The sequence below is a fragment of the Pleurodeles waltl genome, chromosome 10 (genome assembly GCF_031143425.1).
Source record: "Pleurodeles waltl isolate 20211129_DDA chromosome 10, aPleWal1.hap1.20221129, whole genome shotgun sequence".
Lineage (NCBI taxonomy): Eukaryota > Metazoa > Chordata > Amphibia > Caudata > Salamandridae > Pleurodeles > Pleurodeles waltl.
In genome coordinates this window covers 619,645,812-619,666,408 of record NC_090449.1, presented here as the reverse complement: position 1 = coordinate 619,666,408, position 20,597 = coordinate 619,645,812, and positions in this window count along the sequence as shown.

Below are 20,597 nucleotides of genomic sequence, written 5' to 3'. Positions count from 1 at the left end.
TATCCAACAGATTCAAGGCTTTGTCATCAATAGATCATCTAGATTGACAGCTACAAATACCCGGGACCACAGACGTTGATAACGTACCTAATCCTCCCCCGGCTGAGACCTTAATGACCAATAATAACAGCTCCTAGAAAAACACAAGTAATTTTTTGCACGGGAACGCCTACCTTGCATCTCATTAAGGCAAGGTAGGTTTCCACTTCCAAAATAATAACTTTAACTCCATAATTTTGGCGCTAGACAGGTCTATTACCAAAGTATAAATATGGAGTTAGTTTTGCACTGAATTAGAGTAAAGAAAAATGATGCTAATTCAATGCAAACAGAGTATAAACATGCCCCTTAGTGTCACAAAATGATGCTAATCTGGTTAGAGTCATTTATTTTGACTCTAACCTGCCTAACGTTATTTTTGTTTACGCTAGCCTACCCTTTGCACTGGCTTGCACCTTTCCATAAATATGGTGCCCAGTTGGTGCTAAAAAATGGGGCAAGCTGGTGCAAAACATTTTGGTGCAAAACTGCGTTGGTGCAGATTTGCACCAAAAAGTATAAATAAGGCGGTTAATGTCATGGAATGCAGCAGGCAGTGGAGCAATATGAAATCATCTGCTGTCAAGAGACTTGGCAGCAGAACCCCATCCATATAAATTGGTCTCTAACATTCCATGTTCCTGCAACTCCGTCTACCTCAGGAAGGGCAAAAGGGGGTATGATCACTTTTTTTTCTGTGACTTTTGCTGGTATGACTGCCCGGGAGGTTATCAAGACTCCTTATTACCACATGTTCTTACTGAAATTGCAGAAATCTTTTGATCTGTTACTGGCTAAGTTTTGTTATAACATCTTTGATACAACTATTGCAAACATTGTGAATGATCTGGCAGAGCATTTGTACAAAGCCCAGAATGACCATCGCAGGAAACGTTTAATAATCGGGGTGGGGCATTTTAACACTTGTACTTGTGACCCTAAAAATATGAGGTCCTGTGGCATTTGCGTTGATGCTGACCAGCCCGTCACACATTTTAGGCATCACCCATATGGGAGGCACTGAATAGAGTAGTTTCTGCTCTAAAAATGTGATATTTTTGCAAGATCTTAACAGCCCTGATCTGAGCCAAGACCTGACTTTTGAAGGCCCACGGTCTATTATTGATTTTATATTCATGTCAAAAGAATTGACCCAAATCCTCAATAAGCATGAGATACAGATGAGCTGCTTAAGTGATCATAATCCTCTAATCTTTGAATTAAACTTAGGTTTTAGCAGTATTAACCCAATATCTCAGAAGGTACAGAACTTCTAGTAAATAACCAGGCCCAAATCACTACTCTCTTACAAGATTATGCTAGTCCTATTGATATTATTCAGGCATATTCTACTTTGAATATCTACATGGCAGCAAAATTGATAAAAAATGCCCTATTGTCAGCAATAGCCCAAGATTATTTAATCATGTCTGGACACAAGCTTATAAATCTCTAAAATTAGCTCTTACCAAGTGATCCAGTAATCAGTCAAGTGTACTTCTTGTTAGGAGAGCAAATAACGAAGCTATTGGGAACCGAAAGACTGAGATACAGGAGCCAGCCTGGGAAGATCTTAAGGCAGCAAATGGTATGAAAGACTCTCACGCCTTTTGGAAGGTTGTCAATTCCCCTTATCTAACAGGTCATGGCACACAAAACGTCAATACAGTAATATCACCCGAAGTATGGGTAGAGCACTTCTCCAAAATCGGGTCCAGTGAACAAATCTCCCAGATGGCTTTAGGCAAAGAAGTAGCTTTTGATCAGGAGGCTGCCATTGCCCTCAGCATCCCCTCTGATAAGCCCCAGGAACTGACAAAATTCCTTATGATCTTTATAAATCGTTACCTCAATTTTGGGGCCCATTGATCACAAACCTAATAAGGTGTGCAATTGTAGGCCCCCTGGTCCACACTGGGCAGGAGGCCACCATAGTGCTAATAGTTAAAAAGGGGGATAAGAACCTGCACAATTGTTATTGTCCAAGTTTGTTTCTAGACAGTACAATAAAAATGTTAGGAAAGGGTAATATTACTTGAATTAGAAGATTGAGCAGCTGAAACTCAGGGACTCTCGGATGCTCAGTTTGGATTGTGCTCTGGCTTGGGTGCTACTGAGCAAAGCCTGAATCTGTGTCTTATCACCCAAAAGTATACAAAGGCCAAAATAAGTTGTGTCCATTTGACAAGCATAGATTGAACATGCAAAACCTTGGCAAAATATGGGAATAGACAGTGCACTTATAAATCTCTTCTGCAGCTCCATGCGAAGACCACAGCTAAAATCCAGTATAGTAGGTTAGAGGATCTCTCAGAAGAAATTTCTCCCATGGTAGAGTAGAAGTTCGGCATGGATATGTATTAGCACTATTCCTCTTTTTACTGTACATAAATGGTCTTGAGGAATATTTGTGCAATACTGGAAAGAATATCCCAAAGATGGGCTCACGTTTAGTTTCTGTATTATTATATGCACATGACGCGGTATGGATTGCATGGACAGCCACTGGTCTTCAGTCGCTCGTAGGTGCCTTTAATAGGTTTATGAGCAATTTGGGTCTAAGGACGAACCTTACTAAATCTTTTGTAATGAAAGGTGGATCACAGGTATCCAAAACTCAGAAATTCATGCTTTACAGCTACATTTTACTTACTCAGGTATACCAGTTGACATTCCCTTTATTTGGACATTTTTATAAAATGCTAGAATATCTCAATTTCAAAGGTCTATTGAGGCCCTCTTAAGGTTTGCCAAAAGATTAGGGCACAATCTGGTGGATGAACTTCTATGTATTTTTAGGAGCAAATGAGTATATATTGCCACCTTTGATGATGGGGTGAGGGAATATGTTAATAGCAACTGTGTAAAAAAATCGAAAATAAGTTTTTAAGACGACTGCTGGCAGTCCCACAATCCACCCCACTAAATTTTGTCATGAAGAGGTAGGGCTTGGTTTTATTGAAGATTATATTAAATTACAGCCCCTTCTACTATGGCTCAAAATATGGGTAAACCGGAGGCACACTTGCAGAACGATTCAGGCAGATTGTTTGGCTCGTAATAGTGCACTAGGCATTCACTCTCTCTATTGTATGAAACAGAGTTTTAATGAGCTCAACCTCCCAGAGTTATTTTCCAGCCCAACTGACCCCGCCAGCTGGCCATTGCCAAAAGTGAAAGAGCATTTTTTCAGACGCGCTGATTCTTTACATATGGCAAATAGGAGTGAAAGAGCAGGTGTCTATTTACCACTAATTTCCACTAGCCCCTGCACTCTATGTGCAAGTGATTCCGAAAGAGTGCCAATAATTTTTGCTAATGAAATTGCACCTAAAAATTAATTTACTTTTTGGTTGCTTTCCCCACCCAAGGTACTTTGTTTTTAAACTTCCCCTCGCCCTTGTGATATCATACTACCTCCTTTGTCACCCATTACTCCACCATTTTTCTGGGTACCCGTGCATTTTATCCACTTGTGGAATGTTGAAGAGGCCTACCTTCCCCAATGCCGATTTGTACCCCCTCACTAAACTTCTCCTAACCTCTACATGTTGCATGACATGTCTCCCAAATGGACTCTGTCTGGGCATACTTTGTTCTCAATCAATGTTGGTGTAGCTCCCCCAGACACTGCAAAAATGCTCTTGATGACCAACCCACATTTGTAAATAAATTTGCTCATATAAACCAGAATATTGAATGTCGGTTGCAGACGGGACTTTTTATACCATGGTGGATGTGTATATACAAAACACACATCTTAGCATCTTAAGCAGAGTGAGCTAAAGTCACTATTACATGCTCTCTCTGTATATGTCCCAACATCAAGTATGTCTACTGCAATGGAATCATGCAGAGTGTCTTGTTTCCCAATTGAACATAATGGTGTGATAATAAGCTTACTTTACTTGACTGGCACACAGTGAAAAGGTGATACTAAACACACAAATGTCTCCCTGCTAAAATCGGGCCCCCGTAGCATGTGAGTCAATGACACTGTTTCACTCAACCCCATATATCAAGCTCAGCGAACATGAAACATGATCACGCACAGATGATAGCCTCAATTCTTACACTGAAGATATCCTAAAGTACATAATTGATGATGCTTGCACTGATAATATGCAAATACTCATGTCCAAATTCCTTCTGAATTTGCATCATACCTACGCCACACAAGCATGTACAAGGTCAGTCCAACACCTGGGATATCAGTATGCCTGAAATGCAACTTAATATTTTTCAGGTCCTATGTCAACTGATAAAAGCTGTTTAAAGGTAGACTGGGATACGTAGGGTAAATGTGTTCCTCTGCCCCTGAGAGGCCTCACATATTTTGAGTGTGAGTATACGCATACATGACATCAATTGTACAATATACACGCATGTTACTGCATAGAAGCCAGAGCACAAAACCAAGAACAAGGTAACACCTCACCAGGGTAATAGGAGATGGGAGACTTATGGTTTTCAAACTTTGCAAGTAGTTGCACAACAATACAATACAATACAACAATACATGCATGTAGTACCACACATAGCAAGTACTCAATGGCAAGTATGATTGAGGTTCTCCAGGAAGGTGCAGGCTATATCATGATTTGTGAGCAGCTAATAACAATGACCCACCGGTGTGTGCGTTAGTGGCAGGCACCACTGTGTGTCCCAGCACCACCTGGAATCTGTACTTTGTAGTGACAAAACCTTCCAAAACATACATGCTGTATCTCTTTCACACACAGTGATACAGTCGGTGGCTACTTGTGTCAAATCACACTAAGATGACTACTTACAGTTCATAAGAAGGTTAAATAGTCCTTAAGTGACTCAAATGTGAGGTACTTTGACCATAGGCCTCTCAAAAAACAACATATACCTTCAAAGACTGCATGGCAATAGCTACATCATATATTCAACTCAACCTACTCAGACCCATATTTACACTTTTTTAGTGATGCATTTGCATCATTTTTTTATGCAAAAGCGGCGCAAGCTTTTAAAAAGTATAAATATGGGCCTCAGTGTTAAATACTCTTAATGATGCCATGAATATGATCTTGTGAAAGTAGAAAAAGTTTTAATACTAGGAAATCTAATTAAAAAAACTACAACTCTCTATCCTACACTCGCTAACCAAAATACTACTTTACACAATCTAAACATATGCTGAACTACCTATATGTAGCTATCCTACACTGACTAGCCTTAAAACTACCTTACACTAACTTAACTTATCCTAACATATCTTAAACACTAGACACAAATAACATGTTAAACATTAATCCCCCACCCGCCTTACCACATATTGGGTCATATTTACAAGCCCTTTGAACCTCCTTATGACTCCCTAGTGTAATTTTTATTATGCTGAGGAGGCTTTAAAGAGGCCCCCACTGTGCGCTATAATTATAAAGTGGTGCAATGCATGAATTTTGCCACTTTGTAACCCCTTGGGACACATTATACCTCTGCTAGGTATAATGTATGGAAGGTGTGGAGGGAGTTCCCACGCAGGGAGGCCCAAAAAATGGTGCAGTGAAATTTACAAGATTTTTAATGCCTGCTCATGGCAGACATGAAAGTGATACTCCCATAACAAACTATGGGCCTCCCCGTGCTTTGCTGGACTAGCGCCATAATTTATGGCGCTAATTCAGCAAAGCGCCACAATAGTGTCATCAGTTATGACGCTATTCTGCTAACTTGTACCATAGTACACTGTATAGTAACGACACCACTACCATGGTGACGTTAGGGGGTCTCAGGGTGACACAAGAAAAGTGGTGCATCAGAGCTGATACGCCACTTTCTTGTAAATATGGCCCATAAATTTGCACAATACAAACAGCAACTACACCTAAACATATAGTAACTATACAAATAACAAACACTACGCATTAACCTCCACTTACTAAAAAACGTAAAATCAAAAAATAAATACAAAAAACAATTGCCTATAAAAATGTGTAAGAGTTAAAACCTTACTACACTAAACCTTTGCTAATTACTTTATGCCTAACTAATAAAAGACCAAACAAGTAAGGTAACAAAGCAAAATAGTTGGGACACCTGCACCAGGTCCTCCTCCATTGTCTCCACATGTTCACGCAGGCGGTTCTGCTCCTTCTGGATCATATCCAGTCTCTGTGTAATGTTGCTCAATTCCCATAGTACACAGTACTTAAACACAGACTCTTGACTTCTTCTGGGACTCCTGGCCCGTGTGGTTGTGAGCTGTGTGGCTACAGGTGTAGTCTCTGGTGCCTGGGGTTGAGGTAGGAGCAGCTTGCTTGGTCCACCTGTGGTTGTGGTTGATGTGGCTGACATTGTAACACAATCACAAATGCCTGACCAGACCAACTCCAGAAATAGAGATGGATATATGGACAATATACTATCATTATTTAGACATCCCCTACTTGAGCAAGGAAAACTGAGTCAGATGTCAACTGTGCAGGTGCACAATATGGAAATGAAGTCTCAATGAGATTACAACCATATCATACAGAACAATGATTCACACTCATGATGATGTCCAGATTTTAAAATGGGCACATGGTCCAGAAATTGAAAATGTAAGTATTGGGACTGCATCACACAAGTGAGCTGATTCTTGCTCATCAAAATAAGTGAAAGTCGTTAAGGTGATACACTCCAGGTAGTGTGTCTCTAGGTTGCATACCCTGTTTGGAGACACACAAGGCAGCACACATGACAAATACTCAGTGCCAGATAGCCAATGCATGGGGGGCTATCATTTTTCTCCCATAACCATGACTGAGGTATATTCAAATAATTAACCGTCAGGCAAATGTACTGAAATGTGACATGTGGCTTCTGGTTCACAGGTGTAGCCAAAAACATGATAAGTCTTACTTAAACATGTTTCTGTACACAAATCATCCCAAGGCTGCAATCATCTGCACACCTTAAAAATTACGCAATGCATCCCAGTAGTGTGTGTTGGTGTGTTGGTGTACTCATCTGATCAAGATGTTTGTTGCACATAATGCAGGGACCCATACATGTTGACTCTGAGGGAGGCTCAAGTACCACTGAGGTTGGATTACAACAGCCATAACTTGTGGTAAGATAAGCAATTGAAGATCTAGATGTTCATGTGCTAATGTACAAACACACAAAACAGACACACGTAGCCATGTCTTTTGTTGTCTGTCATGGGTCAGATCCATCAGTTATGATGAATTTGTCCCATCACAAAAACATTTGCTGCATCTATCATATTCAAAATTGCTAAGATTGTGATGGGTACCCTCCTGACACTGTCATACATTTTCACAATTTGGCTTTGAGTTTGACATACTGCTACAGGGTCAGGTATGTTGTCTCCAAACAAATTTGGTGTAACACAGCAGGTATGTTTGGCCATGCTTATGGTGAATCACACTGAAATGGTGTTGCAGGAGCAACAAAGTATGCTGATGGAACATATGTGGCATAATCATACAGTGTGGGACTCTGATTCTATGATACCTACCTATTCATGCTTGCTATCAGTGTTTGTGTATTAATATTACATATCATCTGCACATGTGTCTTACACAGTTTTAGGCATATGCAACAGAACCTTGCCTGGACCTGCTTAGAAACACAAATTTCACTGTGCTGCTACAAACGTTGAAACACAATTCTTTATGTTTGTGCCATTTGTTGTACGACCTAATGTGTTTGTGTTGAACACATGCAGATGATGCACCAGATGATGGTTACTGTGCCAAAAGCTGCATGACTATAGATGTGCAATCATTAACACAAATGTAAAGATGCTTAGATCCCTTGGGCCTGCTAATATACACCTTACATTCACAATGAAATTTCCTTTGAAAGCAAATTGATAGTAGGTGATTGTTTCCTCGCAGAACACATCACAATGTTACATTTCACACAGCTCACACACAAAAGTCGAAACATATATTGATAAAACTTACTGGTAGCACTGGGGTCCCAGAAAGTGTCCATCTCAGCATGTTTGAATGGGAGATGTCCACCTAGAAGACAAGAATTTGGACATTGCATTGTAAATAGTGCTTTCACATATGCTTAAATGTATACCTTACAAACTATGCGTTCCCAGTATTTCAGGTATACACAACATCTCTGACACACATATCTAAATATGACAAGAATATTGGATGCAGCTAGTCCATTTACGGACCTGAGCTAGTTGGATGATTAAGTTCGGAGATATCCACCATCACACACCTGAAGCATGCCTCAGGAATGTGATATATATAGTAATGCTGGCCAGTTTCATGACAGGCTCTATTGTACCATGACACATGGGCGAAAACATGGACCCTCTGAAGATCTAAGTGGTGCTTAATGGAAAAACATAGGCATAACCATGTGTGACATTGTAAAAATCATACAAGAGTGTACTGGCACTGGTGCCCAGAGTGCTAACTAGTGGTAAACAATGGTGCCTTCCAACTCTGTGCAAGGATGCATTCCTTGTCAGCAGGTATTATGTTTTGGTGATGCCCTGAAAAACACACGGTTCTGCACATGTAGATATTTATAAGGCATATTAATCTGTGTACATGCATAGCATAATGCATGAAACATGAAATATTAAACATAAATGGAGTTTGGACTTAGATCTTCTGCTTAGTCTTCAAAAGTTGTGCTCTGGCAATTTGGACACATCCCTCGGTCATTCACGTATGTTACATAAGGGACTGCTCATAATTCCATGCACCTTCATTGAAAACTACAACGCGCTAACCACTGAAAAGCTCCTTGTGCAAGGGTACGGCAGTGAAGCGATTGACACTGTGCTTGCTTAATGCTTGTTTAATGTAACCACTCTGAGGCACACAAACCTCCCTTAGTTACCTTCATTTCATTATATTAATTTATTTTCATATACACCTTGCATGTTGTAATGTGGAAAGACAACTAAACAAATGATGTACAGTCCATGTTTATGTTTAGCATTACTGATTTAGCTACATTACTAAATGCAGATGGAATATACATACATAGCTACTGGCTGGCCAATCTCCAGTCCAATGTGGTCAACAAGAACAGCCTCCCATGCTACTACATCAGCCCATCGATGTTTAATTTGGACGCTGGCCTGATCCACCCCAAGCGTCTTCTGGTGATGCCAGCGCACTCACTCGGGCCGATCTTACTTGTCCTTGGCTGGATAACTCTGGATGACCCTACCCCCAGAGGCCAGCATCCTGGGCAGGTGATGGACTATCAGCCAGGTTGGTCCACCCATCTCCCCCTCCGAAAAATTCTTCCCCCTTCCTGACTTGTCCCTATACCTCCAAGACATACTAAAGTCCAAAATATCACCCCTTACAACTATAACTATCCCTAATAGATGAAACACCAAAAAGACAAACTCCTAATAATACAGTGAGAGATATCTGGACAAAACAATGCAAATGGACAAAACGGTATTACAAAGACTCAAGACAGGGAGAGATCACACACTGACAGGACCAAAACGTCACCTCATGTTCAGAAACCCTCAAAAACACCTCCAACACCCAGCACAAACTATTAGAGAGGAAGAGAAAGTGAAAGTAACTACAAACTTCCTAGTATGCAGCCTGCCACAACTATTGCGTCTTTTCCTGGGTGTATGCTGAGTGTTCTCAACAATTGTGTTGTTTTTAAGATCCGTGGCTACTAAAATGGCCATTGTGTGATGAACTCCCAACACATTAGCACTCCTGCATTTACTTCCACGCATTGGTGTTGATATGCGGCTTACGACTGTGCAACTGGTGCAATTCGCCATGAAACAGTAGGGCAATGCATGGGTTCTGACCCACAAAACTGGCCTAATATGGGGATCTAGAGGACTGTGAAATGCAAGAAATCACACCCTTGACACACTTCCATTTGCCCCGGATTTCTATCAGACAAGTTTAAAGTTGGCTTATGTGTGACATTTTGGTGGTCATAGGGAGCTGATGTGTGACAATATAACTTTCTAGGTGTGAAATATTGAGTGACACTTTATTGTGAGGGGAAGCAAGTCATTATTGTAATGCAATGAGAAATTTTCAAATGGAACTTCCTTTTGTGGTTAGTAGTAGGCTTGGGTGGACTTAGGTAGCTGTGGTGATGCAGGAAATATATCATATATGTGTTACTATACTCAATGTTGCATGGTACTTGGCAGAGTTGTGAACTGGGTTGTTACCACTTGACAGGTATGTGTGACAAAGCACAGTGTCCAGGTGGTGAATATGGGTGTTTGTAATTAATTCATGCCTTTGTCGCTTCATGGCATGTGGGCTGGCACATGGGCCATGGAGTTAGTTTGGGTTTAAAGAGTGCATGTGCATTCCTCTTCACTGAGCCAGGAGGACAGCAGGGAATATGACAGCACAACAAGGCAGAAATCAGGAACACCTGAATGTCCAGCGCAGTCATATGTTCATGTGAATATTCCTATTGGGGCATATGGCCCACGCTATTGTATTCCCTGTTCTGCCCAATCTCTTTATTCACTCAGGGCCATATTGATACTTTTTGACGCAAAGCTGCGCCGCCGCACTTTTGCGTAAAAAATGTTACCGCCGGCTAACGCCATTTCGATGCGCCGTGCCGGCGTCAAATTTATATTTTGACGCACGGCGGCGCAATCAACAGGTGGGAGTCATTTTTTTTTACGCACATCGCGGCGTCAAGTCGTAAAGGAAAACAACGTTAACGCGAAGTAAATGACTGTGGGTCGATTTACGACAGCGCAACCCGGAAAGCGCTGTTTTTTTTGGACGCAATAGCGTCAAAAATACCCGCGAACACTGCCCTTTCAGCAGAGGAGAGCCAAAATGGATCCCAGATGCCACTACAGACCCCAGGAAGATGACAGCAGACCAGGAACCAGCCAGGATGATCCATACAAGAACCAGGACATATATAGAAAAAAAAGAAAGTGTCGCTTCAGTGCAGAGGAGCAGGAAATTCTGGTTAAAGAGGTGACGGAACACCAGCACCAACTGTTTATCACCTCTAAGTTGCCAATCAGTAGGAGAGAGGCCATATGGCAACAAATTGTTGACAAGATCAACAGTGTGGCTGAAGTACGCAGAACAGTCACCGAGTGTAAGAAACGCTGGCATGACTGCAAACGTAGGACAAAGGAAAAAATGGCCAGGAACAGGAAGGCAGCACTGCAGACTGGAGGGGGGAGTCCAGCACACCAGGAGGCCCTGGACCGCATGGAGGAGATGGTCGCAGCCGTCATCCCTGAGGAGATCGTCACAGGGATTCAAGGACAGGACAGTGCAGACTACCACGAGACAATGCACATGCAGGGTAAGTCGCATGGGGAATTATAATGCGATAATGTTGACTGTAAGCAGGGGGGGAAATACCTACTACACATTGCATGTAAGTCAGCATATACATGGAGTGGCATGGGTAAAGGGGCACCGCAGGGGGGCATGCCCTGTACATATAGAAGCTGGGGCACAACATAACACAACACCAACAACAGTCCCATGTGGCATCCTGTCATGCCAACAATGGAGCTAAGGGAAAGCCTCGACAGGAGGGAAGGCCACTACGTCAAACTTACATCCTGGCACTCGTCAGCCAAAATATCTCCTACATTAACTAGGGCCCTATCAGCAATCCACTAGCCAAAACAACAACTGCAATGTAACTGCAACAACAGTTGACACTACCACCTCTGATCTCTGTGCAGCTATAGTAGCCAATGGCAGTAACCTCCCCATGGAACATACATACCTAAATTAGGGGGTGAGGATGACATCTGCAACAATCTCCTGAAACAAGACAAAGGACCCAGTACACTCATATGTCAATGCCCATGGTTGTCACATACATCAGCCAAAGTAAACAGCAATAGGAGCGACACAGCACTAAGGACACACCCATGCTGCATATGTCAGGGTCCTTCACGTGCCTGGCTAACCAGGCAACATCACAAATGTCATACTGCTCAGACAACAGCATTGAGGAGGGGACACATGCAACTGGTCACTGAAATACACCTGCACAGTCAGAGGACCAAATAGGACATTGATACGATAAACAGGGCAATCCAATTAAACACACATTACCCAACACCAGCAGGACACATTAACAATGTCTACATCCATATCACATCATAACATTGCCATGCATAGGATATGCCACATGTCAATTACAATTAAGTCAATGTGAACAATCAGGGATTGGGGCAGGTCCTGAGAGGCAAGTGTGCTGTCAGGGCAATCAGAACAACCACAGCCAGTGAAAGGTCTCACCATAAGAATAGATATACACGGAGGGTTGAGTAGGACAAAAAGATGGCTATTCCCTATTTGGTTCAAAGCAACACCTAGAGGCGATTAGGCAGACAAGTCTGATAACTCAATATCATACATGTGACACACAGGTGGGCCATAGGCCTATAACAATGCCCATATGAAGGACAGCAGATACCAATACCAAACAAGATCACAAAGTAAATTCATCAAAAGGCTGGCATGTTACGTCAAAATTGTCACAACACAGACACACTAATTGTACCCTGTTTCATTGCAGAGGTTCATGGATCTCCTGCCGATATGCCTGTCCCTGATTTCCCTGATGACATGGATGACAAGCCCATAAACATTCCCCAGGAGACCATCCAAAAGGTCCTTGAAACCCTCCAGACCCCACCTTCAGTCACAAGGAGGAGCACAGAACAAGCAGCCATCACAGATGAACCACCCACCACCCCAATTGCAAGACCTGCCAGCTCCTACACAGCTGAGGACTGTGACGACACTGGCACCAGCTTTGAAAGAACTGTAGTTGGAGTACAGCGGGAGCTGGCCAAGGAGGTGAGGGTGGGGATGCAAAATATGGCAGCCAGCCTTGAGGGGGTGCGCTCGTGCATGATGTCATCTGCAGATCAGGCAGCAGCTATGCAAGCCCTAACATCCATACTGCAAGGACTACAAGAAACTATAAAGGAATTCACCACTGCAGTAAGGGAGTTGCCACAACACCTCACACCCCAAACTTTCCACTGCATGCACGAATGCAATCATGACTCCCTCAGGGCCGACCTGTCTGCCTACCATCGTGATGTAGCTGCTATTCTCAAAAACCATCAGGCCCTCCTTGCTGCAGTACTGCCCTTAAGACCTTCACAGGGAGCAGCCACCGGGATGTGTGACTCCACGTCTTCTAACACTGAGGTGTGTGTTGCCCCTTCACAACCAACAACAACAAGGACAAAGCAGGCAACACACACATTAGAAGAAGAAGACATGGAACAGATCACATTCACACGGAAGAGTACCCGGAAGCACTAGTCCCTGCACGATGGCCTACTTTGACCAAGGTCCTACGTTTTGTCAATTGCCAGTCTCACTACAACTATACTCAATGACTGTTCTGCTAACCACTGTATGACTTGTCAGCATTGCCAGTGAATGTCTCTCTCCTACTAATTGGCAAATCCTGTACCTCCGCACTGTCTGTAACATCACCCCAGCATGTCAGGAGCATCATTCACACCCCTTCTGTAGGATCACCATGTAAGAATGCACTAGAACGGACTCAGCAAACATGGACAATGTACATTTTGCACTACAGCACCTATCAATAAATAGCACTTGCACACCTAATATGTCTCTGTGTAATTTGACACATCAACTGTGCAGTAGATAACTCAAAAGTGCCTGTGTGACAACCATGTAGCTTGTCAATACAACTGTCCTGACATCATGTAGTCTGATACATCTGTGCAGTGGCCAGGATTGCATCATAGCCTGACCATCCTGAGGAGAATAACTGATGAAGGGAGAAACCACACACAATCATGCTGTGTCAGACAGAATAATGCTCCATCATTAGCAATCAAAGTCAACTAATGGTGGCTGATAAATGTGGGCACCATGCAATACTAAAACATTAAATTATGCAGTCTAATCTAAGCAAACACAACTAAACACAGCATCAATCACCCTTTCTGAGTATACTTCCAAGAAGGGAAGTCATGCAGAATTGTTGCACACATGATCTATGTCAGTAATGAAGACAAGAAGACAAGAGTGTTAACAACACCTCATCTACAAAGATGTCCCTGAACATCACACTGCAGTCCGTCCTAATAAATTCCCCACAATACCAAGTCTGCAAGCACACTTTGTGATGTAGAAAACATACTCATCAACACAAATCCTTTGTGAGCCATGTAAACTCCAAATGGTGGTTCTATCAAATGGTGGATACTTACCAAGTTAGCACAGGGGAAGCTGCCACTTTAAACCTCTTTCTTCTTCTGTGTGTAGCATAGGACACAAATGTAATAGAACAACAATCACCTACACTGATGGCAAGGCCATGATCAAGTAGCAGTTAACACATAATGCAAAGGGTTAACTATATATTTATTCATAAGTATTCACACCAGAGGCAACTAAGGGAAAAGTCATACCTACACTAATCTAATCGGACTACTCCTAACCCACAACTGTCCCTAACTAACCTAAGCTAAACTTTCTCTACACATATAACGAATCGATCTAAACATCAACCCCCCACCCACCATTATGAGACAGGACAACACATACTAACCTACACACATACTATACTATCCTAAACAATCATATATTTTTTTGTATTTATGTAATCATTTTTTTTTTTTTTAATTAAATATTTTTTTTTTCTAAACATACAGGAATCCCAACATTGACAACACACTCAAAAATGAAAAATAGAAAGAATAAGGACCCCCCACCCTCCTCCCTAACACTAACTAAGCTAACAACCTATACTAACCTAACACTAATCTCCAAAACCCACCTATCATGATAAAAAGGAACGAGGAGAGAGGGGAGGGATAAATTAAAATAGACCATATAAGTCCTAGAGGTTGGCCCTCCGTAGGGTCCGCCTGATGGACCTGACCCGCTTCTTTATGTACGCCACATCCTGGCTCAGCTTGTCCACCTTCCGAATGAACTTGTCCATTTTGCGGTCTAGAGCCTGGAATGCCGCAGGGTCAATTGGAGGTGCTGCTGCTGTCTGTGTGCTGGCAGAGGTGCTCTGTGTGGGAGTTGATTGTAGCCCACTGGACTGTCCTGCAGCTATGATATTGCTGGGTCCAGGTCATGCTGCAGAGGCAGGGACAACTGTCCCCGCCGTTGCTGGGGCCACTTGGGGAGAACTGGTGGTTGTGGTGGCTGTAGCGGGCAACGTTGGCCCACCCTGTGGTGAGGCCCACCATGCTCCGGAGGCCCGATCCACCTGGTATTTTCAGGCCATCCAACGGAACCCCGACTGCACCTGCAGGATGTGCCGGTATCTCATGGCCCGCCTCTCAAAATCATGCCTCTGTGCGGCACTCATGTTTGCAGCTGTGAAGAGAAAGGGCAACTATTTACCATAGGAAATGCATTGGGTGGAATAGCACAATGGGTCAATTTGAAATTACTTTTACTGTAGTTGTAACTGCTCATATCACCACATAGATCATTGAAAGTCTCAGAGGAAGTACATGGGAAGCCTGCATACAAAGGGCATCTCACACCTAGCATATACATGTCTATACATGATGGGTGACATCAGCCTAAACTTCTCATCAAAATAATTAGTAATGCAGCTGACATTATGGCTGCACCTCCTCCGCCTATTGCCTTGACTACATATGTCAGTGCATGTGATAACAATCACAACCCTCAATATCTGCGATTTGTAATTGGATTTGCTAGTATAGAACTCATGTGCCATAACCGAGTGTGTACACTAGGTTCAAGACAAAGTTTCAAATGGTCACAAGTTTGTGTAACATACTGGTTGCTACAGTCCTAGGTACCCTATTCCCAAACACATGGCAGTCTTTGAGGGGGGGGTGGGAAGAACTTCCAACAATCCCATAATCAATGCCCACCCAGGAGTGTATAGAAAGGTCAACAAGTTGTTGCCTCCACACACACAACACCAGTGAAGGGCTAGCAACAAATCGGAGTCAGCTAAACCTTGTCCTATCCAAGGTCCACACATGTCAAAATGTACTGACTTAGGCCAACATCACATACTACCAGTGAGACATATTTTTCTACAGACACAGAGGAGCAAGAACACCCATGATCATGAGTAGAATGTACACCTAGGCCATTGCACTCTAGTCCCACACACTTCTAGTACAACTTGTGGAAGTACATGCCCCCGGAAGATCCAACCTACAGTGTACTCAGTCCATCGTTAACTAGGGAAGCAGCAGATTTCAGACAAGCCATTTGCAGAAGCTATCTGGGAGAATGTCAGTCTGAAATGCAGACTCAGTCCGAGACAAGTCCCAGAGCAACTCTTACATTAACCAGTGTATTCCACATGACTCACCCCATTCCCCATAGCGGGCCCTACTGGAATGGCCAACAGACCCAAAATCTGAGAAATGGATAAGCATAGGTAAACTCAAAATGAAGTGATAACTGAAAACCCACTAATGGAACAATACTAATGAATGGGCAGCGCATCAAACCTTGAATTCTGTTGAACACACAGTAGTCCATCATGCATCACCAGCAAACATTAAAAATAGCACACATGCAACACTCACTGTAGGTGTCGGGGTCCTCAAAATGAGCCACCTCTCCCACTGTGTACGGTGCAGGTCCACCTGTAAAGCATGGAAGGAAGAATATACTCAGAATCCCTGCACTGACAAACAATTGCAATTACAAAGACAATGTGAGAATATGACATGAGTAATGAAACCCTTTCACTCATGCTCATACTGCATGGAATTATTCATGAGCAACATTTACATTGGATGAGTCTCCTGCTACAGTTACACACCCTACTACACACATGCAGTGGCCTGAACAGTCATGTGGTGGCAAAGATGCACCTCCATTAGTATGCAACAACAATATAGGGGTGCATTCATCTCATCATGTGCATCCAAGAGAGACATCCAAAAGCTGGTTACTTGAGGACTGCATGACCTCTCAAACTCAAACAGCCTATGTGGTCAGTTTCCATACACACCAACCAGACACACATGTGACATATGTGTGGACAACATTGCTAACTTCAATTGACGTAAAGGCAGCACTCATTTATAGCATCATGTAGGGTTTACAAATGTCAGTCTAGCTATGGCGTCTATATATGTAGGTATGATGTTTCAACATCCATTTTTCACTGGCTATTGTGACCTGTAGAGTCCTAATTGCGTCATTAATGTGTCGCTTATCTGACACAAAGGCAGCACTACATTACATACTGCTACAGGCAACCGGTATGTGTAGAAAACATGAGCTACCTGACTGCTAGCATTTGTCTTCCTTCACATTGTGCATCAATTACCCAGTAGGTTTCCCTAGCATTACTCAGCTACTTATCTGGCAGATTGGGTAACAATCATCACATGTCGCCACACAGCTTTAAAATGTGCACATGTAATTGATCTGTACTCACCAACATGTCCATCAATCCTGATTCCCAGGTGGTCCAGCAGATCTTGCTTCCTGGATATCAGATCAGCCCAGCGGTGCTTCAGTTGATGGTCATTCCTTAGGCTACCATATACACGGACCAAGTGATGGCGCACCTTCCCCCACCGGACTTTACGGGCCTCCGTGTGATACCCCTGTACCACCCTACCCCCAGCCTCCAGCGTGAGTGGGAGGAAATGGCAAACAAGCCATATAAATCCCCCCAATTCCTCCTCACCCATCCTGGAAAGCCGTGGCCTACCAGACATGTCAGCACTGACAAAGGGGAAAAAGTTGTAGAAAAAGGAAAAGGGGGAAATGGGGAAAGGTAGAGTGGTGAAATACAAAGAAAACTTAAGAAGAAGAGCCCAACTAACCCCTATATTACAGTACCCACAACAGACTCCCACAGACAATAAATAAAACACTGGACTTGACAAAATAATACAACACAGACTCAGACAGTATTCAACAACAAGACAATGATGACAAAAGCACAATTGAGATGGTACACTGGACACAAAGCACTAATACACAGGACAACACTTTGCACACAGCCACACAGACTAAAATAATCTGAGACTGCAAAGTGAAAGTGAAAGTACACCCACTGTACAGATTCTGTAAACAGGATATCCTATTCCATCACATCCTGCATAAAATGGCCGCCATTTTTTTTCCGCTATGTGTCATTTTTTCACGCATACAGCTTGTGCGTCATATTTTTTTAAGCATAGGAGTGCAAATAATGCAGAGTCAAAAAAAAATTCTTCATTGGTCTATTATATTTGTTTGAGGCTTATTTTACAGTTCTAGAGTTGAAAATTAAGCCGCAGGAAAATATGATATCTAAATATGAAAAATATTTTTGACTCTGCATTATCTGCAATCCTGTGCGTCAAAAATTATGACGCACAAGCTGTATGCGTGGAAATATGACGGATTATGGAAAAAAATGGAGGCCATGTTATGCAGGATATTATATCTATTTTTGAAAATATTTTCTGACTCTGCATTATCTGCACTCCTGTGCGTTAAAAATTATGACGCACAAGCTGTATGCGTGGAAATATGACACATTATGACTAATATGTCTTTCATTTGTCAATTTGAGAAATGAATTTTGTCATGACCAAACGGTGCTAAGTGATACACATTTGGGGTTAGCTATGGCAAATGTCCCTTTTTGGATGTATAGAAGGTATTCACAGTGCAATAGTAATGATTGGTCAGAATGGATATTACTCATAATTGTACACATATGTGGGTAATTGCTGATGGCTATTTTCAAAATATGAATGGGATACCAGGATGTATTCCTTAGCAAAAATGTGTCCACATTTATCACGGTAATCAAAATTATATAAAGGCCAAATAGGTAGTGCAATTGTCGCCTACACTTTTTAAGAGGGTAACCATGTCCTAATTACGAGTTAATGTATCTTAAATGTGTTTTACTTTTGACATGTAGGGCACACATGCGCCTTATGCATGTGTGTGCTTCACATGTGCATAAATAATGTATATTTGGGGGGCAGTAGAGGTGGACTTAGGCCCCCAGCACCCTAGGGTTTGCTCTTCCAGACTTGCAAATTTATCCAAGGGTTTCCCAAATTCAGTGATGCTAAACCTTCAGCAGCAGGCTCATGGAAGCAAATAGGGTATGATTCACTGTTTGCCATTCTGTAATCCCATTTGCCCATTTTACATTTGCCCTATTGATTCTTTGGAGAAATCTGACATACCATTTTGCATTGATATATTTTGCAAAATCCCAACGTTCCTCATCTCATGATAGCAAATAGGTTGTTGATGCATGTGGCCCTTTATGCATTACCTGGTTTAGTGGCATGTTTCATTCTTCCTGCTAGGTTACAACTGGGACACTACTGTGATCGGCTGCTTGCAAATATTTTGTTGATTGAATGGTACATGTACATGTGTGTGGTCCAATATTGATCCAGTATCAACTGTCAGGGTGTATGTTGTCACTGTAACTTCCAGGTCTCCTCATGAGTTAGTGGCAGCCAATCTTGTTTCTATTGGGTATTGTTTGTAGCAAAATTTGAGAGAAGTCATTGAGGACATGGTCACCTACACATGGATGGTCCCACCCTGTCACTGAAAACGTGTAATGAGACTTTCAACTGGGCAACCTTGGTGTGCTGAGTGAGAGAATGTCTCAGGTGTCTGGATCCGGCATGTGTCATTGCAACATTTGTACTCCAGTTGGCCTCTGTGGATGGTAATGTATCAGGAAACATCATAGCCTCTGTGCAGAAGTAAATGGCTGGTATTCAATACACACAACTCATCTTTATCATTTGAACAATGTTACTCAGCGTTTGAACAGTCAGGGTCCTCATATGTGTTGACTTTTCATGGACATTATCTGAGGTTGCTGGTTTTGATGGAGGCCATTTACACCATCAAACACTATGGTCCTGGTCCACTGTCACACTTTGTAGTTTAGGCATTAATGAGGGCCAGACAACGGAAGGGCCAAGATTTGGCTATTCAAGGGCACTGTCACAAATCGGATGCAAATAACAGTCAGATGATGAACAAGAGGTTTTGGAGAGCACGTGTGGTCCATAGGTGGACCCCAGGTATCTGTAGAGTGACCCACGGACAGGTGCCAGTCAGGCTGACAGGATGCTGGGTCAATCAGGAGCAAGTTCTTTCAGTAATTACATGATCAAGTGTTCTGACTAGGACTGGTCAGAGGGAGCAGTAGACAGTTGAAATGTCACACTGTGTATGCCCTGTGTTGTTTTGAAGGTGACACATGAACCCTGATTAAGTTTTCTACGGCAACATTAGTGTCAAAGCTTAATGATGTCATAGCTGAAATTCAAACATGTATGCAGTAGGAGGCATCAGCAGGGAAGGGGCATGTACATTTGGGTGGTGTGCATGGAGGGGATCACTGGTGTGGCCTCCATCAGTGGCTCACTAGTCCTGTCAGATGGGATTTGCTGATAAATAGCCTACAGTACCTTTCACAGAAGAATCAATCTACAAGTGATACCAGGCCTTATAAACTCTAAGCCAGTGTATTATATGAGCTGAGTTCCATGCAGTGAGATGGTACTATGACAATGGTAGGCATAGGAAAGG